Source organism: Acomys minous (genome assembly GCF_964271855.1).
Source record: "Acomys minous genome assembly, chromosome: 4".
In the NCBI taxonomy this organism is placed as follows: Eukaryota; Metazoa; Chordata; class Mammalia; order Rodentia; family Muridae; genus Acomys; species Acomys minous.
This window is the reverse complement of record NC_140486.1, coordinates 102,738,332-102,765,704: the sequence shown is the minus strand read 5'-3', so window position 1 is coordinate 102,765,704 and position 27,373 is coordinate 102,738,332. Positions and strand designations below refer to the sequence as shown.

Here is a 27,373-nt window from a genome sequence, read left to right as displayed (position 1 = left end):
GCTTCCTAGCACTGTGTATGGTAATAAAAGTCCAATAAAACTTCTCACAACTAGACAGTGTATATAAATCTACTAAAAGTGATGTCTTGCCACCTAGCTGGGGCTTCTTGTATGCTCCAAAGGACTGAAAGAGAATGGCAAGGGACATCTCTTATCTTGTGTGAATTAATCTTATGTAATAGCAGCTCATCTGCAGTTAACGCCTCTCAGGAGCATGCAGTGTACTAGGTACAGCTGTTCTGTAAAGCCTGCTCTGTGGGAAACAGGATTTAGCAGGGTTTCTCACAGTGTGGTTCTGGACAGTCTCTGTGTCTAACACATTCCCAGGCTCTGCTCCCAGTTATCTCAGAAAGGGCTTAGGGATCTGCTCTTTTCTTTTCTTGACACAAGGTCTTGCTTATAGCCCAGGCTGGCCTCAAATTTGTGATCCCTCTTTGTCAGCTTCCCAAGTCTTGAGATACTACCACACTCAACTAGAATCTTCTTCTTCTTCTTCTTCTTCTTCTTCTTCTTCTTCTTCTCCTTCTTCTTCTTCTTCTTTTCTTCTCCTCCTCCTCTTCTTTATCTTCCTCTTCTTCCTTTTCTTCCTCCTCCTCCTTCTCTTCTTCTTCATTTTCTCCTCCTCCCCTTTCCCCTACCTCTTCCTCCCATCCTTCCTTTCTCTTTCCTCCTCCTCATTGCCATTGTTGTTGCTGCCGTTGGCAGGGTTTCTCTGTCTAACAGCCCTGGCTGTCCTGGAACTTGCTTTGCAGATCAAGTTGGCCTTGAACTCACAGAGATATGCCTTCCTCTGACTTCTTAGTGCTGGGGTTAAATGCATGCTCTGCCCACTTTTCTGGGTGTTTATGGTTTGTTGTTGCTGCTTTTGTTCTTTATGTATTTCTATACTTTAATCCTCTGTCAGATGTACAGCTGCCAGATTCTCCCCCCCCCCCCCAATTCTGTGGGCTGCCTCTTCAGTTTATTAACTGTTTCCTTGACAACACAGAACTGCTTTAATTTCATGAAGGTCCACCTGTTGGTTAGTTGCCTTACTTCCTGAATGACGTCACAGAGTCCTTACCTGAGCCTGTATCTTGAGGTACACTCCCCCTCCTTTCTTCTAGGGGTTTCTCATTTTCAGGTAAAAGATTTTTTGATCCAATTGATGTGTGTTCTGGGTGAGAGAAGAATCCAGTTTCATTCTTCTCCCTACAGACACCCAGTTTCCCAAGCACTATTTATTAAAAATGGTTTTTCTCCAACATGAATGTCTGACATCTTTATCAAGACTCAGTTGGATGTAAGTATGTGGACTTAGGTCTGGACCCTCAAGGAATCTTTATTCTAAAAAAAAAAGCTTTGCCCATGATACATACAAAAGAAGTTGAAAATCACTTATCTAGATTTGTTTTATTATTTATTTATTTATTTACTTTTGCCAAGGCATCAACAAATCAACATATACAGCAGCTAAGAATAAGCTTTTCATGGAGGAAAAGCTCATGAGGCTCCACCCCTGCCTAGCGGAGGAACTATTGGCAGCTGAAGGCTGATGAGGGAGGCAGCTGTCTTCAGAAGTGTGTGGCCCATAGTGAGTTACCCATGTTTCAGAGGATGGCTCTGAACCCATGTATTTAGGGGCTATAGCTTGCCCTCACCTCATCCTCTCTATCTGCTCCGGGTCACCGTGAGGCAAGTAGCCATGCTCTACCACACACTCTGCTAAGGTGTTCTACAGTTAAGAGCAATAGCGCCTGCTAAGAATAGATTAAAACCTTGTACCCAAAATAAGTATTTCCTATTAGGGTGGGAGTTTTTGTGTGAGTCCTTTGTCACTGCAATGGAACACCAGCTAACAGCTCTGTTCTGGACATAGTTAAAAGTATTTCCTCCTTTAGTGAAATGCTTTACTCCTTATGAATCCATTAGGCAGAAAGAAGCTGAAGTTCAGGGGGTGATTTATGCATAGCTCTAGAATAAGTCAGTAGTGAAAGTTGCCCAACATTGTAAATGTGCTTGGTGCTACTGAATTACATGCTTTTAAGCAGGATGGTATGCTTGATATTGTATTTTTATTGAGTTGGAAAAAAGATTTATTCACAAAAATATTCATGTCATCATTATTTATGGAAATGGAAGCTTTAAAATGCTGAAGCTCATCATGAGAGACACTGCCACAGTACAGTGCCATGGGAAATGCTCTGAAAGACGCAGAAGAGAAAAACAAAAAGAAGGAGGAAATCTGTGTGGTTGGCTCGTTGTGCATAGGGTTCAGAGCTGTGATTCCAAACAACTTCAGATTGAAAATACAATTCCGGCCAGTGGCACACGCCTTTAATGCCAGCACTCAGGAGGCAGAGGCAGGCAGATCTCTGAGTTCAAGGCCTGCCTTGTCTACAAAAGAAGTTCCAGGACACCCAGGGCTATGCAGAGAAACCCTATCTTGAAACAAAATTAGAGAGAGAGAGAGAGAGAGAGAGAGAGAGAGAGAGAGAGAGAGAGAAAACAGTTCTGCTTACTGCATAATTCAACTTGTGCTATGGTACTTATCCCTGTAGTAGATTTGAACAAAATTGTTTCTTGGCCTTATCCCCAAACACTACAGAATAGCAGCAACTTAAATCACAGTTATATTGTCACAGGTGTGATAAATAACCTGTAGATTATTTAAAGAAGTGGTTCTCAACCTGTGGGGCACATCCCCTTTGGGTTGAAAGACCCTTTCACAGGAGCTGGAGAGATGGCTCAGGGGTTAAGAGCACTGGCTGCTCTTCCAGAGGTTCTGAGTTCAGTTCCCAGCAACCACAATGGTGGCTCACAATCACCTATAACGAGATCTGGTGCCCTCCTCTGTCATGAAGGTGTACATGCAGACACAACATTGTATACATAATAAATAAATAAATCTAAAAAAGAAAGGAAGAAAGACAGACCCTTTCACAGAGGTTGCATGTCAGATATTTACATTACAATTCATAACCGTAGCAAAATCACAGTTATGAAGTAGCAATGAAAATAATTTTATGACTGGGAGTCACCACAATGTGAGGAACTGTATTAAAGGGCTGCAGCATTAAGAAGGTTGAGAGCCTCTGCTCTAGAGTACAGAGAAGGGTATGTGTAGGTACCATGTAAACATTGCACCATTTAATAGGAGGGACTTGAGCATCTAAAGACTATGAACTGGCTATGAACTGAAGCCAGCTTGAGCTATGTAATAAGCTCCAAGCCAGGATGATCTGTATAATGAGACTATGTTTTCAAACACACAAACAAATAACAAAGACCCACCGTGTTGTCTTTCAATTCTAGTTCTCAGAAATCTGAAATTACCTACAGGGCCATGTTCCCTCTTTTTGAAGATTCTAGGATACGGCCCTTCCCTGTGGCTTTCCAAACATATAAAAGCTACACGGCATGTTTGTTAACTTGCATCCTCCTCCACCTTCAGTCCACATGTCTTCTCTCCCCAATCCCCTGCTTCTGTCCTCCTTCACTCTATTTCCTGACCTCCCAGCCTCCTCGCGTCACAGTCATGTGACTCCGTCAGCCAATCTAGCAGTCTGGAACAGTCGGGCTACATCCTCAGCATCCCCACCCCAACACCGTGGAAAAGCATTAGGGCATGGACATCGTTGGGAACGGTAACTCGGTTTACCACAAGTAGGATATAAAACTTCAGCCAGTAGAGCGAATAATGAAATCCGTCTAAACTGGAAATGTGGCGAGCAGGTAGGGAAGTTTTCTTTAGTAGCTGTTGAATACCCAGAGAATATACTAATGTTCGCTGGATAATTACTTTTAAATCCTTCTGGCTTAAAACCTTATAAATCCCTTCTTAAACATGTATTTTCTTAAAGAGTTTTTTAAAATGACTTTTCAGTACCCAAATCTATGGAAGTAACCACTAAGATAAACAATACAAAAGATTCGATGGCTCATGACTTCATTCTTTCATGTTTCTGCGCCTTGTATCTTAAGCATGTGCTAAAGATCTGTGTGCTAAAGCCTTGGACTTTCCCCACCACACCACACCTCTTCTCTTTGCCAGATCTAATATTCCTCCATTTCCCTTAAAAGAAAGAAAGAAAGAAAGAATGAGAGAAAGAAAGAAAGAAAGAAAGAAAGAAAGAAAGAAAAGAAAAGCAGGCATCCCAAGGTTATCAACCAAACATGGCATAATGAATTACAATAAGACTAGGCACATATCATCACTTCGAGGCAGGACAAGGCAACCCAGTAGAAGGAAAAGGGTTCTAAAAGCAGATGAAAGTGTCAGAGACAACCTTCATTCCCACTATGATGGGTCCCATAATAACACCAACCTATACAACCATAACATACATGTAGAGGACCTAGGTCAGACCCATACAGGCTCCATGATGGTTCCTCCAGTCTCTGTGAGCCTCTATGAGCCAATGTTAGTTGATTCTGTGGGTTTTCTTGTGGTATCCTTGACCCCTCTGGCTCCTATGATCTTTCCTCCCCATCTTCGGAAGGATTTCCCCCAGAGTTCCGCCTAACCTTTGGTCTCTGCTTCTGTTTCCACCAGTTACTAGATGAAGCCTCTCTAATAACAATAGTGCTGGGCTTTTGTCTATGAGTATAGCAGAACACCATGAGGAATCATTTCATTGTCTTCCACCCCCAGAACCCCGGGTCATGTTTGATTCTATTCTAAGACTCTGGGCTACCCAGGCTCTGGTCCTTGGCCCTCCAGGCAGTGTCAGAGGTGGGCTCCCTCTTATGGCATGGGTCTCACATTGGCCACTCCCACAAGTTCTGCTCCACCCTTACCCCAGTACATCTTGCTGGCAGGGCAGATTGTCGGTCAAAGGTTTTGTGGCTGGGCTGGTGTCCCAGTCAGAGTAGGTCACGAGAGGAAAAGCCTTCAAGGACAGCATGGGGCTCTGGACCCCAAGGTGACTGGTTTTGCTGTGCTTCATGCCTCTACCATGATGTGCTTCCTCTTGACAGATCCAAGAGAAACAGGACCAGCCAACCACAAAGTGCAACCTATGAACTCATGTGCCGACATAAATCTTTTCTCATTGTAACTGATTGCATCATATGTTAGCTACATACATAGAATACTTATCCTGGCTTCGGTATGAAACACTTTAAGATATGCCAAATAAAATCACAAACCCAGACCTCTCATTCAGAAGCAATGTTACTAAGTTAGAGCAACTGTTTGGCCTCAGCAGATCTAAAGTAGAGGCCATGGTTGATTCTTCATCTTAGTAGAATTCATAGGCTGTCTTGTTTTTCCAATATCATATTTATCTTAATAAGGACATATGTTGTATGTTTATCAATCTGTGTCTTTCTTCTCACTCTCAGAGCATTCAGACTTTTTATTTCTCATAAGAATCACTATTATATACCATGTGAGCATATCGATGAATGTTTTCTAAGATTGAATTTCAGGAAACACATGTAAGAATTAAATAAATCTTACTCCCATTCATGTCATCCTTGAAGTCTATGCTTGATAACAATAATACAATAATACTAAAAATAATGGAGTAGATATATGCACATGGGCAAATTCACTGGACCAATTAATATTTGCTACTACTTTGAAGAAAAAAAAAATAGTTTGCGGGAGACACAGACATACTGATGCACGGGAGCAGGTTCACACTAGCTTCCAAGGGCCAGGTACTTTGCAACACTTCTCTGATTCTATTTCAGGAATGGATGTGCATCATCCTTGAGTTCAGTCATGGTGAGAGAATTTACACCCTAGAAACTGGCCAGCACCACACATCTGAGATTTCATTAAGCTTTTACTGGTGTATCACTGTCACATATCAGCATGGCCAGCAATGTGCTAAATGCTGAAGAGGCTCTTAAGAGGTGACGAAAGCGTAAGGAAAAGGTTGAACCTAATGATCACCATTGAAGGTTCTTTTGTGGACGAAACTCAAGAGCGAACAGCTCTGAGAGACCCTCCACTATTACCTGAAGAAATCCTGCTGTCATTCACAGGTGTACTGCTTTAGCTCTTTCAGAAAGTTTGCTTCAGTGAATAATTATCTTTTTTCCCCCTGTCTGTCTGTATGGTTTCCCCTTACTGAAATGTAAATTTTTCAATGACAAAATTTTTTGTTTTGTTTTTTAAGATTTATTTATTATGTATATAGTGTTTTATCTACATGTAGGCCTGCATACCAAAAGAAGGCACCAGATCTCATTATAGATGGTTATGTGCCACCATGTGGTTGCTGGGAATTGAACTTAGGACCTTTGGAAGAACAGCCAGTGCTCTTAACCCCTGAGCCATCTCTCCAGCCCCAATGACTAAGTTCTTAATCCATTATATATCTCTGGATAGTAATAGTCATTCAGAAAATGGCAGGTAGCTCTTGAAGGATTAGCAGGATTTGGCCAAGTGGAAAATTAAAAGGAGAACATCATCTCCCAAGCAGAGGAAACCAGAATAGAAAGTGCACAGTGACCAAAGAAAGATAGAACACAAAATGTGAAGTCAGGCCAGGGTTGGGGTTGGCAGGATGAAGATTGAAGCACTGGGGCCTGATGATTTCCTCACTGAGCATGGCTAATTCAAAACACCAAGAAAATCTTATATAACCAATATATATCTATAAATACATAGAGATATATAGACATATATCTAAACACATACACACACACTCACACACACATATATATCCAATAAACTAAAATTCTTTCGTCTGGCAAAATGGGGCAGGGGGACACACCTTAAAAAGTGGCATTAATATCATTCAAACATGAAACATTTGGAAACATTTAAGGCAAAGGGAATATGCATTGTTAACATCCTTCCCAGGGTAACTGTGGTCCCTTGCCATGAATGCATGTTTCAGATATTCTGAGAGCTGTCTAAAAGGGATTTTTCTCTTAAATAAAGGTGACCCCAGTCCTGAGGAGGTAACCTACTGTGGAGAGACACACTGAGTAAGTTGCTCTGTTGACAGCACACAGCATTTCCCCCATTCGTAACTTGCTACAGGGGTATACATGAGGAGACAGGCTCTCTAATGGGATGAAGAGAGAACTCAGGAACCCAGATGTGGCCTGACCAGGTGAAACTGAGGAAGGTTCAGGAGAAGGTTACATTTGGTTTAGCCTTGGGAGATGAGTAGTACTTCAGCAGTCAAATAACAGGGAAGGGGCACTTGAGTCGGGAAGATCCCCGACCCTGGCCACAGAAGCCTGAAATTGGGGTGCAGCTATATTTAAAGGTTCAGGGGACTGCCACACACAGAACAACTTACACAACCCTGAACGGAGCAACCACCAGCATTCCTTTGCAAAATGACACCCTAATTTTACTCTTGATTTCATAGTGACAAAGTGATTCACTGGTTCCTATTACACATTGCAATTTCAAAACAATACACTGCCAAGAGCCCTTTCTTAATTAGGAAAGGTCACACAGAGGGCAACTAAATCAAGTCTACTTTTTCTACCCAGCAAATCAGCAGCCAAACAAGGGACATGACAGCCCTGCTCACACAATTTCCCATCCATTTTGTTCATGCATGATGAGTAAGAAGAATATCTCTGCTTTTTAATGTCTGGGTGCTCATACGTGCTCCATACGTCAGCATGGAGATGCAGGTAGATCCCAAATCAAGCTATGCTTGCCAGAGCAGAATTATCCACATTGGGCAAAAACATACTTCAGGTAAAACAGTTGGAGAAAATTCAAAATACAAAATACAACTGCTTTCTAGTGCAGAGAAATTCTGATGCAATTGCTTTTTAATTTTTTTTTTTAATTTTAAGATCATTTATCTGGGGGACTGGAGAGATGGCTCAGAGGTTAAGAGCACTAGCTGTTCTTCCAGAAGTCCTGAGCTCAATTCCCAGCAACTACATGGTGGCTCACAACCATCTATAATGAGATCTGGTGCCCTCTTTTGGCCCAAAGGCAGAATACTGTAAACATAATAAATAAGTCTGTTTTAAAAATCATTTATTTTTATGGATGTGAGAATTTTGCCTACCTAGAAGCTAGATGTGTATTACATGTGAGCCTGGGGACAGCAGAGGTCAGAAGAGGGAGTCAGATCCCCTAGAACTAGACTTACAGATGGTAGTAGGCAGCCACGTGTATGCTAGAAATCAAAGCCAGGTCCCCTGGAAGAGCAGTCACTGTCCCCACCTTTGGAATCATGACTCCAGCCCACTGAGCCAATTGTCTTAACTTTGCCACGATTTCACCGAAATATGAAGTTTTCAAGTGGAGCTGAATTTATTAAAGCCAAAGTCCATGCACAAATACACGTCATGGCTATAAAGCAAAGTATCCAAAGGATTTGGTGACCATCAGTGGAGACCAATTCTGGCCGACTGGAGTTGAGAAGGAAATTCTTATGAGGATATTTCACAGACCAGATCAGCATATGTGGAGAGTTCCAAATCTGTAAGAGACCCTACCAAAAAAAAAAAAAAAAGAAAGAAAAGAAAAGAAAAAGAAAAAGAAAGAAAGAAGGTTTGACAGCACCTAAGGATTAACACCTGAGGTTACCCACCAGCCTCTGCATCCACATATATACATGCACATGTGCACAATACACACATGAACACACCAAACAGGTGAGCACATGTGTTTATGCACACATGAACTCATGTACATGTAAATTGGACAGGTAAATAAGTTTCGAAAGTCTCTTCCTTCCCCCAACAAGCACATACAAGAAAAGATGTCTGCTCCAGGTAGAAGGGTCTCTCTGGATCTGTCTGTCTGTCTGTCTGTCTGTCTATTTATCTAACTATCTATCCATACACCCTTCTCTTTTTTCATTCAGCTTGAGTATTCAGTCCCAAGACAGAAGGACCAGTTCGGAACTACTGCCTCCAAAACAGAGTTGTCTTAAATTATAGTCCCATAGGGCTACAGATCCCCCTTGACACACACCTTGGTTTTTTAAGACAGGGTCTCTCTGTGTAGCCTTGGCTGTCTTGGACTCACTTTGTAGACCAGGCTGGCCTTGAGCTCATAGAGATCCACCTGCCTCTGCCTCCCAGAGTGCTGGGATTACAGGCGTGTGCCACTGTGCCCAGCTGGACTACAGAGTCTTGAAGAGTAGTTTCACAAAGGAGTTGGAGCAGACTGGGACCCGCATGGCAGATGGCAAGGAATGTCCATTCTCACCTCTGAGGATATGCTAGCTGTGATTAGCCCTGACTTACTATATCAATCTGCTACTTAATTCAAAAATTTATCTCAGCCTTTCTTCATGCTTTCCTGCTTTGGTTCAGAAGGAGTCTATAGCAGCTTGGAACAAAGCGTGTTTGTTAGTCCATGTTTCTGTGTGGTGCATTTTATATATTGAGCAGTTTATCTGTCTTGCGAGGCAAAACAATATGCCTAGAATCAGACCACAAAACATAAATAAATAAATAAGCAGAAATTATAATTGTTTCTTTTTTCTGTCAACAGTCACATTATGCTTGTTATATAAGTTAAATATGTACGTAGAGCACAGCATTTTCTTTTAAATTTTTTTATTACTTGATTATTTTTAATTATGTGTCTCTGTGTGTGAATATTAGTGCTAGTACCAGCAGATGTACAGGCAGCTGTGAGCAGCCTGATGTGGGTGCTGGGAACCAAATTTAGGTCCTTTGTAAGAGCAATACACATTCCTAATTGCTGAGCCATCTCTCTGGTCCTGCACAATGTTTCTTTAAAAAAAAATTTTTTTTGAAAGTTTGTGGGAGGTGTTATCTAAAAAATGATTCAGGGGGCTAAAGAGATGGCTCGGCAGTTAAGACTACTTCCTGCTCTTTTAGGAAAATATAGGCAGTAAACTTCGAACCCCTACCCAGACCTAGCCGATGGACAGGACATTCTCCGCCGTTGAGTGGAGAGTGAGGTCTGACTTTCATACAAACTCTGGTGCCTCATATTTGACCACGTCCCCTTGATGGGGAGACCTGGTGGCACTCAGAGGAAGGATAGCAGGCTACCAAGAAGAGACTCGATACCCTATGAGCAGACATAGGGGAGGGGAGTAGGGGGAAATGGGAGGGAGGGAGGAATGGGAAGATACAAGAGATGGGCTAACAATTGAGATGTAATATGAATAAATTAATAAAATAACCCCCCCCCAAAAAACCTGAGGTGAATTCCCAGCACTGATATTATGCAGCTCCAACCACCTGGAACTCCAGCTCTGAGAGACCTGACATCCTCTTCTAGCCTCCAAGGGCACCTCACACTCGTGGCATGAAAATCAAATCAAATCTTTTTTTGTTTTGTTGTTGTTGTTTGTTTGTTTGGCTTTTGGGTTTTTGTTTTCAAGACAAGGTTTCTCTGTGTAGCCCTGGCTTTCCTGAAACTCTGTAGACCAGGCTGTCCTCAAATTCATAGAGATCCACCTGCCTCTGCCTCCCCAGTGTTGGGATTAAAGGCAAGTGCCACCACTATCTGGCTTAAAATAAAGTCTTTTAAAGAGAGATTTTGAAAAAAAAAATAGGTCTTTGGAGCCAAGCATCCCATTGAACAGATTGTGTGTGTGTGTGTGTGTGTGTGTGTGTGTGTGTGTGTATAAACTACTCAATTTCACAGTTGAGTACTGCATAATTTCACCTCAACTCTATAAAGGTATTAATCATTTTTATAAAGAAGCTGTAGGACATAACATGTTGTATTTTCCATAAAAAAAAAATAAGCTCTTTCAACAAGTACATCTGAGCTGCAGAAAAAAGTCTTCAACTATAAATATCTAGAGATGCTAAATAAACCATAGTAATTCTTTTTCAATGCACAGCTGAACTCATAACTAAAGATGGTCCAGGAAGAGCGTTAGCTGAAGCGGCCATGGTCCTGAGTTGACAGGTGCAGAGCCCAGATCAGACCTGAAGATAGACCTATGGTTTACACAGACCGGACCAGGTGCTGGTCCTGCACAGGGACGATCACAGTTGAGATTGCGACAAGATGAAATTCAAAGAAGCTGCAGCCTCACTTTAAAGGAACAGGCCAGGGTTACCTGCCAGTGCAGAGAAACAGCTGCTGAGCTCATCTCAGCCCCCGAGAGAAGGATGAGAAAGGGGAAGTTTCCCATAGGAAAAAAAGCCCCGTGTCGCTGCCAAGCCTGGGCTGAAATCAGAATGAACACTTTCTTGTGATATAGGATCTCTTCGCTTTGAAACTGGGCTAGTTGCCTATGGCTCCTTGAAGGATGTGAAAGCTCACAGTTTACTTAAAATATATAATATATTATATGTATTATATGTGTATACATTACATGTATTTATATATTAAATATATTTGTATTAATCTGTAAAATGTATGTGTTTGTATATATAAATTTAAATTTTTACACATATATATTATATGTACGACATATATGTATATGACATAAATTTTTACATAGAAGATGGTGCACAATGAACCACTGGGCTAAAATGCAAATAAATCTATAGATACATACATTGATCAAAACTGTAAAGCACCATGCTTCATCCAGATGACTCCACAGGTAAAATCACCAAATCCAAGTACTTGAGCCATTCCTGGGACTTGTGTGGTTGTGGGAGAAAACTCTGACCTCTACATACATGTATCACCCCCAGTCCCTCCACACACAAATAAACATAATACCTACAAATTAAAACCAAAGTAGAAAATATATGCCAAAAAAACCCCCACTTTTCCTAAAAAGGAACACTGAACTCAATACACATCTTATTAGCAACCAGAAAGGCCAGAAAAGAAAAAGAAAGAATATTTTCAAAGTTTTGGGGAAAATTTTTTTTCAAGCCAGAATTCTTAAGGATATAGAAAAATAGCCAGTGATTAGGAACACTTGCTGCCCTCCCACAGGACCAGAGTTCAAATCCCAGCACCCATGTTGGATGCACCACTTGTCATTCCAGCCCAGGACACTCGATACCCTATTCTGGCCTTTATGGGTACTGCGCACATAGGGCAAGGCATTCACACACACACTCAGATGAAAATAAAAGTAAACCTTAAAAATATTGCATGAGAAACAAAGCAATTCCCAAGAAATATCGAGGGGCTGGAGAGATGATTCAGCAGTGAAGAGCACTGGCTGCTCTTACCAACAGCCCAGGTTCGGTGTCTAGCACTCACATGGCACCACACAACTGTTTGTGCCTCCAGTTCCAGCAGATCTGACATCCTCTTTTGGTTGTCTCAGGCACCGGGCACACATGTACTATATAGACATATGTGCAGCCAAGACACCCATACACATAAATAAGAAGAAGAAACAATTATTAAAGAAATACTAATGATTTTTACAAACGGACTATATAAGAATGTACCCAAAAGATAACCAATAACTGTCAGGCATTCAGATTGTCTAAAATTTCTAAAATAACTCTTGAGTTAAATGCAAATTTTAGCTGGAAATTTACATGCAAAGAAAGACTCAGAATGAATATTAAAGTTATAGTAGTTATATCTGTAGCACATTAATCTAGGAAAGATTGGGTGAGATCTGAAAATAACATAACAAAATAACTAGCAGTCTTTGGAACCAGTTGCTAGACACACCAATGCCTGTTGTATTGCTTTATATATTCATTCAGTGGAGAAACTGGTAAAGATTTTGTGTGTTTCTTTTCTGTATGTGACAGACAAGAATCTAGAAGGAAGGCTTTTATGATGAACAAAAGGCATCGTGCAGTCTGGGGTCACGTTGTTTTTGATCTGCACATCTCAAGTTACTAGAGGCTGAAGCTAGCTGTTCCCAGCCTGCCCTGGGGGTGGGGATGGGGGTGGGGGTGGGGGCAGTGGCCACCTTTACATCTATCAGAAATTGTTCCTGCTGATGAGCAGAAAAGGCTGTAATGATCTGAAAAGAGCACACTGTAAAAACTCACCCACATAGGAAGTCAACGCTGGGAGCAAGTGAGTGTTTGACTAAACCTACGTTGACCTTATTTTTAAGCATTTTATTAAACATTGCTGATATAAATATATAATCTTTGTACACATTATAGTGAGTCGTCATCCTCCTTTTTTCCATATAATCTAAAGTAGTCATCTTAAAAAATTCAGAAGCTCTTACAACCTTAGGTAATCCTCGGACTCTCTCAGTTCCCTCAGTCAAAACCTTGGTTAACCTTGATATTAAAATTCTTTATCTTCATTATCAAATGTGAATCATATATACCCTTTTTGGGGGGTGGGAAACACATTCTCATGAGCTCTTAATGTTGACAAATTGCTTAAACATAGGCGCACACATAAAACAATAAGAATATCAAAACAAAATTTAAAATTAGAAGTAAAACCACCAAGCCAACAGAGTTAACAAGGTCAGTGTAACAATTCGCCTGTCAGTTAGAAACAGCTGGCCTCAGATAATGGAAGGCACTAGCCCTGCTGGAGAGCTAGAGGGAGGAAGAAGTCAAAGTGTGTTTCCCCCTCATTTTCTGGTTTTGGCCAAGCAAAACAGTTCCTCCCTCTTTGTTCCAAGCGCCTGCTGACGGCCCCCACTTCTTTTTATCCGTGCAGTTTCCTGCCTATGCTAACACTATCCACTCTCCTGGTCCCTCCTAGTGGGGCTTGCGGTGCCACTAACCACTGGGTTGCCTCCCCACCCTTTGTTTGGGTTTTGTATCTTTTTATATTTTTTTCCTTTTATTTTTTTTCCCAACATGCTAAATTCCTTTTATTAAAATACCTGGCACAGCCTCCTCGTTCCTGGCTGTTTTGTGGATAAAAATAGGTCATATATAAGGGTGGAGAAAGGTGGGAAGTAACCACTAGGGAAAAAAAACAGAATTCTTTCCTCATGCACCTATTTTTATGGTGGTTATTTGTTGTATTCCATGTTCCCCTCTTCTTGTGCATAAATTAAACAAAGAGAATGAATTTCTCACCCCCCCCCCCCAAGGTTTATGGCATGACTATTGTGTATAGAAGCCATCTTTGTTTCTGAAATTTCCTGTGTCTCCCTACATCATCAGAAGGGATTCGACTGGATGGTTTTTATCCTTCAGAAGAGATGCACCAACAGCTTGACTGTAGATACCATGTTGGGGAGAGTGGTAGAGCAACCTAGATATCTTGTCGCCACCAGCCCCAAATTAATCAGCTCAAAAGAGAGATGTAGACAATCATTTCCGTTGAAAACTGATGAGTGAGCCGGGTGTGGTGGCGCACGCCTTTAGTGGCAGTGCTCGTGAGATACAGGCAGGCAGATCTCTGTGAGTTTGAGGCCATCCTGGTCTACAAAGTGAGTCCAAGAAAGCCAAAGCTACACAGAGAAACCCTGTCTTGAAAAAACAAAAACACAAACACAAAAGAAAGAAAGAAAGAAAGAAAGAAAGAAAGAAAGAAAGAAAGAAAGAAAAGAACTTCCAAAACTCCTGTGAGTCTGTTTACTCCTGAGTCCTGTAAGTTTCCTTTATCTACTGAAGCTTCTGAGCCTCCCATTGCCCAGTAGAAGCAAATATGAAGAAAATAATTACACAACAACTGTAAGGACTTGTCTGAGAAGAACTAACAGTGAGGATTCTTCTGTGTGCAGGACCTGCTGAGTGTAGTGACCTCTGCCAGAATCCTGGACGTCTGAGGTTTGTCTCACAGTGGCTTTTCAAGGTGCCTGCATCCAACACAACTATCCTCCGAGCTTTGGTTTTTGTTGTTGTTGTTGTTGTTGTTGTTGTTTGGTTTTTTTGTTTTTTGTTTGTTTGTTTTTTTTTTTGGCAACTCCCCCTTTCAGTATCTTCTCGCTGCTCCCACATGGTATCCAACACACATCGATCTTTGCCACATCAGGAATGTCCAGTGCATGTTATCTTCCATAGCCCAAGACTCTTTCACAGTGGACACCACTCTCTATAGCCTAAAACAGTGTATGAATATATCTCCTAAGAAAGCCAAGAACAGACAGTAGCTCATCCCAGGGCTCCTTGAAACACTCTTGCTAGTTAGTATATGCAATAGAAGCCTAATTGGGAGTTTACTATCCCCACCACCACCATGGCCCAGTGGATAATCTTGCACCTCAAACCTTACTCCAAAGAATGCCGGTCTAGTCTTCTGTGTAATGCTGCCTGACAACAAGTTAATACTTTTGTGAAGTGATACTACCCTATAAATATACTGCCTGATGCTCTACAATGCACTCAAGGCAAACTGCTGATTCTTCACCACTATCCATGGGTTACTTCCTGACACATTCTAATGCGATTAGGGTTTGTACCAAATGTTCCTTCTCACAATCAACGGGGCTTTGGGGGAGCCAGTGTGATACTCTGAAAGGTTTTATTCAAATCACCCTTTGACCTAGCTTTTCATAGTCAATCTCACAACTGCTTTAGGGGCCACTCTGAAGCAAAATATCTGTCTCCAGGTTACCTTGCTGGAGTGACGCTACCTCAAAACAACAGTAAAATGATCCAGTAAGATGACTCAGTGAATAAAACATGGCACAAGCCCTACCTAGTAACATGAGTTTTATCCCTGAAACCCAGGTAAAAATGAAAAAGAGAACTCCACAAAATTGTCCTGTGACCACCATCCATAGACCATGGCATGAACACACACACACATACACACACGTGTACACAAAAAAATTATACATATATATCACTATGAACATCTTTGTTCATAATTTAAGGCAATTTTTTTCTCTACAATAGGATGGTACAATAATAAATATTCATTCTTTTGTTATTGCTGCTGCTGTTTGTGGTACTGGAGAGTGATTGTAGGGCTCAGAAACACTAGCTGAACATTCTATCCTTAAGCTATATCTTTAGTTCTGTTTTATACTTTTTATTTTGAGATAGAGTCTCACTAACTTGTCTAGACTGGCCTTGAACTCACTCTACAGCCCAGGCAGACCACAAATTTACAATCCTCCTGCCTCGGACCCTTGATTACAGGCCTGCGCTATAATACCCAGAAAATTAATACTCATATTAAGATGTAATTTGTGGAAAAGATAGAGTATTTTCAACTCCTTTGGGAAATGAACTAATTCCAAGAAAGAAACAAAGAGTTGGGGTGGGGAGGTGGGGGATGGAGATTCCATCAGGCTCAGCCAAAGGGGGAAATGAGCTGAAACCAGCAAGCCAGAGCCCGAATCACACAGTCTAAAAAATCACACAGCTTCATGCTGGTTCTGCAACCAAAGAAACCCACCCACCCAAGATCATGATGCAGTCACATGGCAAAGCTGAAAAACGTTTATTTCTGCAACACCCCCACGTTCATATCTTATTCTTTTAAAAACTATAACTATTTCTCTGTGTATTGCCTATCGTATTTTCTATTCGCCTAACACAAAAAGCTCAAGATAGTGTTGAGGTTGTCCTGTGAGTCACCCTCACTTCACATAGACCCGCGCCTCCTCCTAGTGGGTCTTTTTCCTGCCTCCCCGTGCTCTTCCCACAGGAGACAGCTCTGTATCCCCAACTGCAGGGTTCCTGTCTCAATGGAGAGTCCTTTTATCATTGTAATGTATGGGCTGCAATGTCTCTAAAAATAAAATTCCATTTATCTGTTTGGTACAAGGAAAATCGATTATGATGTAATTTTTACTGTAGACATATTCTCATACAATATTTTAACTGACTTCTAAGTTTTATTTTAAAAAGTGTCCTATCTACAGAGGCAAAGAATTCTGCAGATTTCATCCACTGTGGGCCTTTACCATTTCGTAGTCATGAAATTCTGAAAATATAATAGCAGCTATCAAAACTGTCTCCAGGAAAACGATATACGACAACACATATGGTGGCACACATATACAAAAGTCATACAGAAATCTGCATGTAGCAGTGCTCCCTGGCCAGGAGACAAGATCTTGGATCCCTGGATTTGATCTCCTTTACTTCCCTGAAAAGGAAACTAAGTGCTGAGAGTTAAAGAGTCATTTTCTAAGTATAAAGTTAATTAACGGAAGAAGTGGTACCAGAATATGAGGCTCGCCTTCCAGACCCAGAGGTCTACTCTAGGATGGCGAGGGTGACCCAGAACACACTTTAAATGAAAATGTAGGTTATTGGTAATTAAGCTGAGGATATATATATACACACACACACACACACACACACACACACACACACACACACACACACATAAAAGCTGGAGCCGTTTGGGGACAAACCTGGACTAAGGCCATTCCCGTAATATCATGAACAGAACGGCTCTTGAGTCTGCCGTGCTTTGTACCACAAAGACCAAAACTTCCCAAGGAAAAATAAACTGTGTCTTTGCAATTCGGCCTCTGAATCTTTATCTAGTAGCAGCTTTAAAAAAAAAAAAAAGAAAGAAAGCCACTCGTCCCTTATCTGAATGCTCATTAAATGCAGATTACATATCTCATGAGTAAGACACACAAAGGAAATTATTATAACACTTCACAGCAACAAGACCTAAGTTTGCTTCTGTCTTCCCAAGGGGCGTCTCAATCAATTTATGGTTTTATCAGCAACACAATAGTGGAAATCAGAACTTTCTCTTTGCTTCTATTTGTAATGTCAGTTCTTCTCCTGAGGTTTGACCGTTGCAGTCTGACTGTGCAGGGAAAGGATAAGGAAAATTGATTTCACTGCAAAGAACCTCCCACAAGGACTAAATCACTCATACCGGGCTTGACTTTTAGACACCATCGCCAGCAACACATGTTCCAGAAGATTACAAACTCTATTCCTTTCCTTTTATCAAACAGGGAGTGGAGGACACCATCGTGCCCTCATTCACTGCCTGGCCTTTTTTCTTTAGGGTCTGCTCAACTCCTTGCTCTTAGAATGGTAATTTGGGGGCTGTCTCTCAGCCAGTCTCTACCCATTACAAAGCCTCCAGTTCTGAATCACAGTACAACTTTAGTCTGTCTGCTACCCAAACCAGTGGCTCTCATTGGCTGTCAAAATAACAGAGAAATAGCTGGGTACAATGGTGCACACCTATAATCCCAGCACTCAGGAAAGCAGAGGCAGGCGGATCTCTGTGAGTTGGAGGCCAGCCTGGTCTACAAAGTGAGCCCAGGACAGCCAAGGCTACACAGAGAAACCCTATCTAAAGCTAAAACAAAAACAAACAAAACAATACAAAAACAGAGAGATTTCAAAATCTCCCTTGTTTAGAGTCCAGCCTCTTACGATTCTGTTTGCCAGGTTGGGAGTTGGGCCTGGATACAGAGACTTTCAAGTCCTCCTGGGTTCTTATTTTCAGCCAGAGGTAGGGGCTAACCTTAGAGAAAAAAGAGAGAGGACACCACAGGCAGTGCCTCTGGCACCCTCCTTCTTCCTCGGGACTCAGGAACCACACTGGGAGGTGGCATTGTCTTAAAACAGAGATGAACTTGCAAAGAAAAGGAAGATGGCTAACAAAAGGTCCTGAGAGCCTAGAAGGCTAATTAGGCACACCCTGTGCTCAAATCTCTTGAGTCAACCCAAGAGTATTTGAGGTACATATACAAAGCAAATATCCTTGGAACTTCTCCTTTGGCACTACAGGCACAAAACCACCATCAGAGTCCTTCATTTTTAAGTCAACAACACAGGAGGCTCACTGTACATTTGAGTGTTGGAAGAAAATCCAGTTTCGGTTAGCCTTCTCCCAGCATGCTTCCCTACTTCTCCATGCATTATACCTCAGCCATATCCTAGCAACATAAACCCCCAGGACATTGTAGAAAACCAGGAAAGGATCTCTCCTTGCCCCTATTCCCCATGTAGTCACTAGTACCCTGATGACCATACACAAAAGTAGCAGGCACGGTCCTCCCTAATGTCCTTTTGGAATCTCCTGAAAGAATACAGAGTCATCATCATCATCATCATCATCATCATCATCATATTATTATTATTATTATTATTATTATTATTATTTACATGCTGAGACTCTGCAAACCCTAGGACCGTGCCTCAGAAAAGATTCCTAGTTCCTGCTCCCTAAAACTTCCTTCTCATCTTCCTTTTCCAATAAATACTTGGCCCCAAAGGGCTACAAGCTCCTCTCCTTTCCCTCCCCACTCTCACCCCCAAATCTGGAGAGATTAAGCTTGACACCTTTTTACTGGACACTCCTGAATTTCTTAAACCATGCCTCATTTTAAGTAGATATCATGATAGCTAATCCACCCATACACAGAAGGGCAAAACCAGCTTAGAAAATCCAGGTGCTGAGAAGACAATTTAGCAGTGCGCCTCCAGCTGGATCCAGAACCCCAGACTGTAAATCGAGGCACTGGGGTGTGCTTGCTGCTCAAAGGGTCTGTTCAACTGAGGAGGAGGGGGTCCTTCCTAGTCTCCATATGGGCTGGATGAAAGATACAACGGTTCAGTACTTAGTTATCAGCTTCCCAGGTATCCTGATGGATAAACAAAAGCAATGATGGTTGTTGAAAAATGCACCAAGGGCTGAGATTAGAATAATCTGCTCAGGTTTAAAAACACTCCAAGAGTATTAGTTTGTGATAATGACACCAATAGGAAATGACTCCAAACAAAATATTTAGCATTAAATCTGGCCCTGGGCTTTGTGAGTTAAACAGATTGGGGCTTACACCTAACAGAAAAGAAGTTTCTCTTGAAAGCAACGCTTGACTCTCCGGGCAGGGAATGGTCCAAGTGGAATCAAAACCACTAAGTCCGTATACAGAGAACTGCTTAAACCTTGCAGGACTGTGGCTTCTAGGTCTAGCCCAGTTCATGCCTGGCTGACACATTCCATCTACCCCTTCCGGCTCTCCACCTCTGACTTCACTCCAATAAACAATGCAACCATGCCACTCCAGGCAAGCCAGAGGCTTTGACCATCCCACAGGGGTCTTGGGGATGAACTCCCAAGGATCCTCCAGCTGTGCTGGAGGGAACCAAGACACAGGTTCCCCCTGCCCCACCCCCAAACAGACGAGGAAAACTCCTCATGCTTCTGTGCCAGGAAGAGCAATCACACACCTAGAGGAGGAAAGAATGCTTTTTCCACTGTCACAAGACATTTCACTATACATTTGCTCACTCATATGCACACTTCTAATGTATTTTTCCCATATGACCTTGAGCTCAGTGAGAACTCACCATGCCAACCTATAGATGAAAAACAAGTTTTATCCATTTGAGAACTTGGAGAGCTCGTCATGGAGAAGCCCCAAATGCAAAAATGTTTCTGTTTGGTGTGTTCTGTCCAAGTTTCTCCTTCATACGACCGTATAAGATATTAGTGTATGGAGTGAATATTTCTATCAGAAGAAAAGCTCCACTTATTTCATGTACTAGAGCTCTGCAAGACAGAAGCAGGCCGGCTGGCTGCCTTTACACTTCCCACCGTGGACCGCACAATGGTTGCATCAACTCTGACAGGATAGGACAGGATGGAGAACCCGGAAGTAGATGGCAGGGACAGTATGTAGAAGGGAAGGAAACATTGCAAGATGCGAAATGTTTAGAAAGGGTATATTTCTGTTTTTCTTTGGGTTTTGTCTTATTCTTTTTATTAAGCATTTGTCCCTAAACTTCCCTGTCCCAATGTCACAGAATATGTTCATCCAGCTATATGGACACTCTTCCTAGGAAAAGGTTGGAGATGGATATTAAAACAAACAAACAAACAAAAACAAAACCCTAACTCTCTTCAACAAAGAACCTTGAAAGTCAGCTGCCCTCACCCTAATTATCCTAAAGAAAGGTCTAGATCCGCCTGAAAGTAAGTTCGCCTACTTTAACCCTTCTGTAGCTGTAAACTCATCTTCATTGCGAATAAATGTTTTCCACCTTTAGCTAGACAAATTCTGTCTTTTCTCCCTAGATCTAATCAATGTTTTTGGTTTTTGGTTTTGGGTTTTTTTTTTTAGGTAGTGTCTGAGGTAGCCCAGGCTGACCTCAAACTTGTATACAGTGGAAGATGCTCTTGAACTTCTGATCCTCCTGTTTCTACCTCTCAAGTGGTGAAATCAATGGCATATACCACCACACTATAATTTATGCAGCTCTGGAACTCAAACATAGGGCTTCCTGGATGAGAGGCGATCGAGCACTCTACCAACTGAGATGCGGTCAGCAGCGAACAGTCTTGTTTAGAGGGGCTCTCTCAAGATGCAAGTAAATGGTAGTATTTTTTATTTCATTCCAGTTGTGCTGTGATGAAATCCTTTGACCAAAAGCAACTTAGGTGAGGAAAGGGTTTACTTCATCTTTCACTTCCAGGTCACAGGCCACCGTTGAAGAATGTCAGAGCAGGAACTCAAGGCAGGAACCTAAAGCCGAAACCATGAAGGAATGAGGCTTGCCAGCTCACGCACTGGCTTATACTCGTGTAGGTTTCTTCTACATTCTAGGATCACCTGCCTAGAGGTGGCATCTCCCACAGTCGGCTGAGCCCTCGGTATCAATTACAAATCAAAACAATGCCCCACAGAGTGGCCACAGACCAAGCCAATAAAGGCAAATCCTCAAGGAAGATTTCTTCTTCCCAGGTAACTTGAGGCTATATCAGGTTGACAATAAATACTAAGCAGGACGGATAGAATATAAAAACTAGTGGGATTGAGGATTCTCCCTGGATAAAGCTCTAGCTTTACCCCGTAGTAGTAATATTGGAGAATCATGGGGTTTGGTTGGGGTACGGGGAGCTGTTTTGTTTTGTTTTGTTTTTTGTTTTTGTTTTTGGTTTTTTTGTTGGTTTGGATTTTTGAGACAGGATTTTCTCTAACAGCCCTTGCTGTCCTGGAACTTCTTTTTTTTTTTTTTTTTTTTTTTATAATATGATTATACCATGCACACTGGTATAATCCCTTGAACCTAAGTAGTGATTTTCTCCAAGACTAATCTTTACTATTATTATTAATTATATGCGTTTGGGTATTTTGCCTGCATGTGTGTCTGTGCACCATGTATGGACAATGTGCAATGCCTAAAAAGTGCATCAGCTCCTCTGGGAATGGAGTTTAAAATGGTTGAGGGTTACCATATGGATACTGGGAACAGAACCTGGGTCCTCTGGAAGATCAGCCATTCCTCTTAACCATTGAGCCATCCCTTCTACCGCTGGAACTTGCTTTGTAGACCAGGCTGGACTCAAGCTCACAGAGAGCCACCTGGACTTCTAAATGCAGGGATTAAAGGTGCCACCAACCACCTTGCTTTTCTTTTCTTTCTTTTTTTTTTTTTAATATTAAAGAATATTAAGTGGAACTAGGGTATACTTGCTAAATGACTGGATAGCTCCCATAGGTCAGTCTAGGGACACTTATCCTCTGGGAAGCAGGACTCATGATGGACAGAGAGACAAACACCACGAAGGCAAAGCACAGTGTTGAAGAGGTAGCCAACTAATGATCAAAATAGAGGACTTTTGTAGATTCGACCAGCCTAGCTAAAGGGGTAAAGTTCAGAGAAATGACCCAAGTCTAAACCAAGTGAAAGTCAGGGCAGGGACAGAACTCCAGGGTAACAAGACAATCATCAGGCTGGTTTCCAGGTCAGAGCAGAAACACAGTTCTAAAAGCACATTGTCAGAGGTATGCACCGGCCCATCACTATACAGCCTGCATTGCTGAACTTCTTAACTCCTAACAGGTCTGGGCTGGTCTCACTCTCCTGAGCCTGCAAGCAGGAGCCCAACAAGTACCCAGACATCCAAGCACAAGAATCCAGGGTTCACGATGCCACCTCCCAGGTTTCTTTTTCATGATGACACAGCACTGAGGTCCCAGTCAGCATGACTGCCAAGCTATGTGGGCAGCAGAGAGGAAGTCAGGGGAAAGGGTCAGGGTCATTGGCCTGGCCCGATGGTCCTTCAGGGAGTGGTGTGTGGGTGAGTGGAAAAGAGAGAGGGCTGCATTTGTTTGTTTACTTCCTCATGGTAACTCTCAAACTTAGCCAAACACCGATAAAATGAAGTACATGAAAACTCCCCTAACATTCTGACTCAGAAATGTTACTAAATATGTGGGTCAGATGTAGGCGGACATAAGCAAAGTACTAAACCCCACCTAATGGTCCTTAAACTGTTTTCCCTCTACATTCCATATGGAAAGTACTGTGTTACAGAGCTCAGTTTTCTCAATTGTTCTAAAATGACACAAAAGGAAACCCAATATTCATCTTCTTTATGTCGCCTAAACTCAAAGGATTGAAGCACACATGTAAACACTTGGCCACAGTTTGTGATTGCTTATTTTTTCCCATTTTTGTATTCTCTCTTATTTCTCTTTGCTTCTCCACTGTTCCTATGACAGGGCATGACAAGGGTTTCCCGAGACTAAATATAATGTCTCCAGTGGGCTAAGATCAAGGATCACCAAAGAAGATGTGAGTAGGACAATAACGTTGACTATAGCTTCTTACATTATCTGCTTTTAGTATGTATCGCCTGGCATGGCAGGTTTACTAGCAGTTGAGGAAAAAAATTATTTTCAATAAATATTGGGTCAAGAGTTTAGTTGATCAACATGCCCATTTCTAGATTTTATCTGTGCTGTAAACAAACTAGTTGGGGCAGGTAGACGGATGGGGCCATTGTAAAATCAAGGGAATGTATATTGGACCACACCACAAAGCTCAGTGTGAAGCTCAAAACTGCTTGTCACATGGAACTAGGAGAAGACTCAGTTAGTGAATTACATGATGTGCTATTGTGCCATTTAGTGTCTGGTGGGTGGCCTGGGCTCCATGTCCAGTAGGTCAGCTTAGGCACTGCTTGTTTCTGAAAAACAACAGATGGGCCTTGAGATCAAAGGTCCCAAGGTCCCGTTTCTCACTCAGAGGCAGCTTAGAGCACTCAGGATAAGGGCTGAGGCCCGGGCTTCAGGCCAGGTTCTGGTGTAGTGGCCAGTGGGGGGGGGGGGGGGGGGCTTAAGGGAGGGTAGGGAGTTGAAAATGAGTTTCTGCCAGATGTTATGGTTTATCTCTTTTAGAGTGAGATTGCCAGTATCAGATGACAGTGGAGACCTGGGAGCTCCACTAGTCCATGATGATACCAAAAGTGCTACAGCCCTCTGTAATGTGCTAAGCATGGCAGAGGAAGCAGGCAGAACCCCAAAACCAGCTCAGCTAGAAGGCAGGTCCAGTGAGATGCAGACCAGGTACACACACACACACACACACACACACATACTGGGCCTTGGTGCTCAGAATCTTCTCTTTCCCCTATTCCTATTTGCTGAAGGTTGGTCTGATGTATTTTGATGCTAATTACCAGCTCCCAATGTTTGATTGCTGCCTTGACAAGCACATTCTCACATACCCTAAAATGATGTTTGTAACCTTGCCTAAAAATGTATTCCTGTTTGACCAATAAAAAGCAGATACCTAGACAGTGCTGGAAGGTATGCAGGCATGGCCAAGGTTCAAGGGCATGGGGAGTGAAGGATCTTGGGAAGGAGATGAGACAGGAGAGGAAGAAGAGAAGGAAGGTGGCCACCACCATGGATGAAATGGAGTAGGAAGCACATTGCCAGTATGAATGGAGGATTTGGCCCAGATGAAGAACATTACCAAGTATTTAGGATTATGGGTGGGAGACAGCTTGATAGAAATTACTATAAGCAGATGGCATGGGATAGGGAAGGTAATTTAGCGCATTATCTGCCCTACCCCACGTGAAGCAAGGCTATTCTGAAATATAACATGTGTCTGGTCTTATAATGATTGATAGTGGGAAAATACTGCCATAATAATTATAGGGCTAATAATAAACATTATTAGACCGTACCTTTAATTTAACACCATCACCTATTATTCTTAGGTTTTTGTCTTTGCACAGTATCCCTGATTTCTTGGATGGTTTATGTCAGGCATTTTTTAGATTTAACATTTTGACAGATGTATCTATATCTTTGATTGTATCTTCCACACCTGAGATTCTTTCCTCCGTCTCTTGTATTCTGTTGGTGATGCTAATCTCTATAGTTCCTGTTTTCTTCTCTAAGTTTTCCATCTCCAGGATTTCCTCAATTTATGTTTTCTTCATTGTTTCTATTTCCATTTTCAGGTCTTGAGCCGTTTTATTCATTTCCTTCACCCGTATTTTCCTGTATTTATTTAATTGATTAATTCATTTTCTCTTTAAAAGCCTCTGATTGTATTTTCTTGTGTTTCTTTAAGGGATTTATTTGTTTCCTCTTTACCAAGCATAGATTTAAGGTTATTTTCTTGTGTTTCAGGTGGGTTAGGGTATGTAAGGCTGCTTGCAGTGGGGTAACTGGTTTCTGGTGGTGCCATATTGCCCTGGAATTTGTTGATTGTGTTCTTATGCTGGCTTTTAGTCATCTGGTTGTCTCTGAAGTTGGCTGGTTGTCCCTGGTACCCACTGGCTTTCTCGGAAGTATGGGAAGAGCCCTGAGCAGGAGGCTGGATGTTTCTGGAGCAGCACTTCTCAGGATGGTGGACATGGTTGTGGACTGGATGCTGACTCTCAGGGAAAAGGTGGCCATTTTCCTCAGGTGGCTGTGTCCCAGTTAGACCCACAGGCAGGGAATTTGAGTGGGGGTGTCTAGCCCATATGATCCTGAGGGATAGCAGGTCTCTTCAGGAACCCAGGGGCCCTCTTCTCTATGGGGAACTCCTGGAGTCATCAGCCCTGCCAATTGCCTGATAGCTCCATGGTCTCTGAGCTCAAGCTTCCAAGATACCATGAGGTCTGGGCATTGCCAACTTGGAGTAAGATCCTGTATACTTCATAAGCCTGACCAGTCTCCTCAGGGAACTCTCTTCTCACCTAGGAAACACAGATGCTGGCATTTTGGAGTCTACAGCATGGCCTCACCATAGCTCCACAATCACTGTGGTCCTGCTACCCAGATACCATGTGTGCTGAGGACCACCATCTTGGATCTCCCCTGTTTGTCTCAGTATAGATTTCATAAACTGCTTTTTTTTCCTAATTTAATCTGAGCTAGATTCAGTGACACATGCTTGTAGTCCCAACTATTCAAGAGACTGAAGCTAGAAAGCCATTTAGGCCCAAAAATTCAAGGCCTACTTGGTAAGTATAGCAATGTCCACTCTAAATTTATCCACCCATCCACCCATCAATCTAGCAATCAATATCTATTCTTGATAAAGTTGAGAATTACAAGAAACAAGAAATAAGGTAAAAATAAGTAACAACCTCTCTCTTCATCCTCTGCCTAATTGAATTTTTATGCTGAGGGGAGGGCTAAGACCTTTGAACTATGGGGAGAGTGAGTCTGTGACCTTGACACAAGGTTTCCTCATGAAGGCCCATAGAGCAGTAGCTAGCACCCAGCAATTCTGCATAGGCATTTGCTACTGGGGCAACATTCCCACTTGCATTTCTCTTTTAAAAAAAGAGACTCTCTTGTCTATATTCCAGCTAACTGCAGCCTTCTCTCCCCCTAGGCTCCTCCCTATCCAGAGGCTTGGCACCTACAGCAATCTATCCCAAAACTCTTCCCAGCATGAGGATGTATCAAGGATTCTTTTTTTAATGTGCATGCCATGTTGCTATGTGTGAGTATGTGTGTTGCACTTCACCTTGGGAGGAGGGGGTTGTTTGTTTTGAGACAAAGTCTCTCACCTGACCCAAAATTCACCAAATAGACTAAAGCTGACTGGCCAGTGAAACCCAGGATCTACCTATCTCTGCCTCCACAACACTGGGATCACTCACACACATGCCCTGCCAACATACTCAACTTTGATTACATGGGTTCTGCAGGGTTGAACTCAGGCCCTCTGCAAATCAAGTACTTTACTATAAGAGGCCATTGCCTCAGCCCAAGATTTTCTTCTTTATGTGGCTCTTGGAGGGGGAACTTGCAGATTAAGCTACTCTCAATTATTAATACTCAGAAAAGAAAAATGTGCACTCAGGCCTTGGCATAGTCCCTTCTTGAATTCCATCCATCAGCTGCCTGGATCGTGCTGACAAAACCCTCTAGTTCACTTTTCACTTTATAGATTCGTTCATTCAGTAATTTCCCTGCTGATTCATTGGTCTCAAGTCAACCTGTCAACATTCTGCCTTGCAGATTCAGGAACATGACTGGGTAGAAAGGGAAGGTAAATGTTGGCTATCCTCTGGCAGAAGACAAGAAAATGATTCATTCCTTTACATTTTTCTGCTTTAAGGCATTTCCAGGAATGTCATGAAGCAAGAATGGAGACAGGAGCCAGTGTGCAGTCAAAAACATTTTTGTGCTTCATTGATTCATAAGACCATTGGTCGCTACTACTGGAGAGGTCCTATCCCATTCAGGATGGTCAATAATCACCAGCTAATTGCAAATGCCAGTCAACACAGCAACTCCCAAACACACAAAGGTGCTGCTCTGCAGTAATGTACAGCCAGAACTCTCAAACCTGACTCATTCCCCGTAAGTCCAGGTTTCCCCAGGCTGTAAACATAAATAAAAAAGTCATTTTTTCTATTATTTATGGCCATTCAAGACTCCATTTATCAAACAAGCTGGGCCTCAGCCTCCTTCCC

At 42.2% G+C, this 27,373-nt stretch overlaps 1 long non-coding RNA gene across 2 annotated transcripts; it reads left to right on the top strand.

Annotated features, from left to right (window-relative positions):
• Positions 1 to 3,580: 3,580 nt before the first annotated feature.
• On the top strand, positions 3,581 to 27,373 carry LOC311596138. 2 transcript variants are annotated; one of them, XR_014778728.1, is made up of 5 exons: positions 3,581 to 3,714; positions 6,881 to 6,927; positions 23,160 to 23,232; positions 26,284 to 26,394; positions 27,016 to 27,373. It is a non-coding gene; the product is annotated as an uncharacterized lncRNA (long non-coding RNA). The 2 variants fall into 2 exon arrangements; XR_014778727.1 differs by lacking the exon at positions 6,881 to 6,927.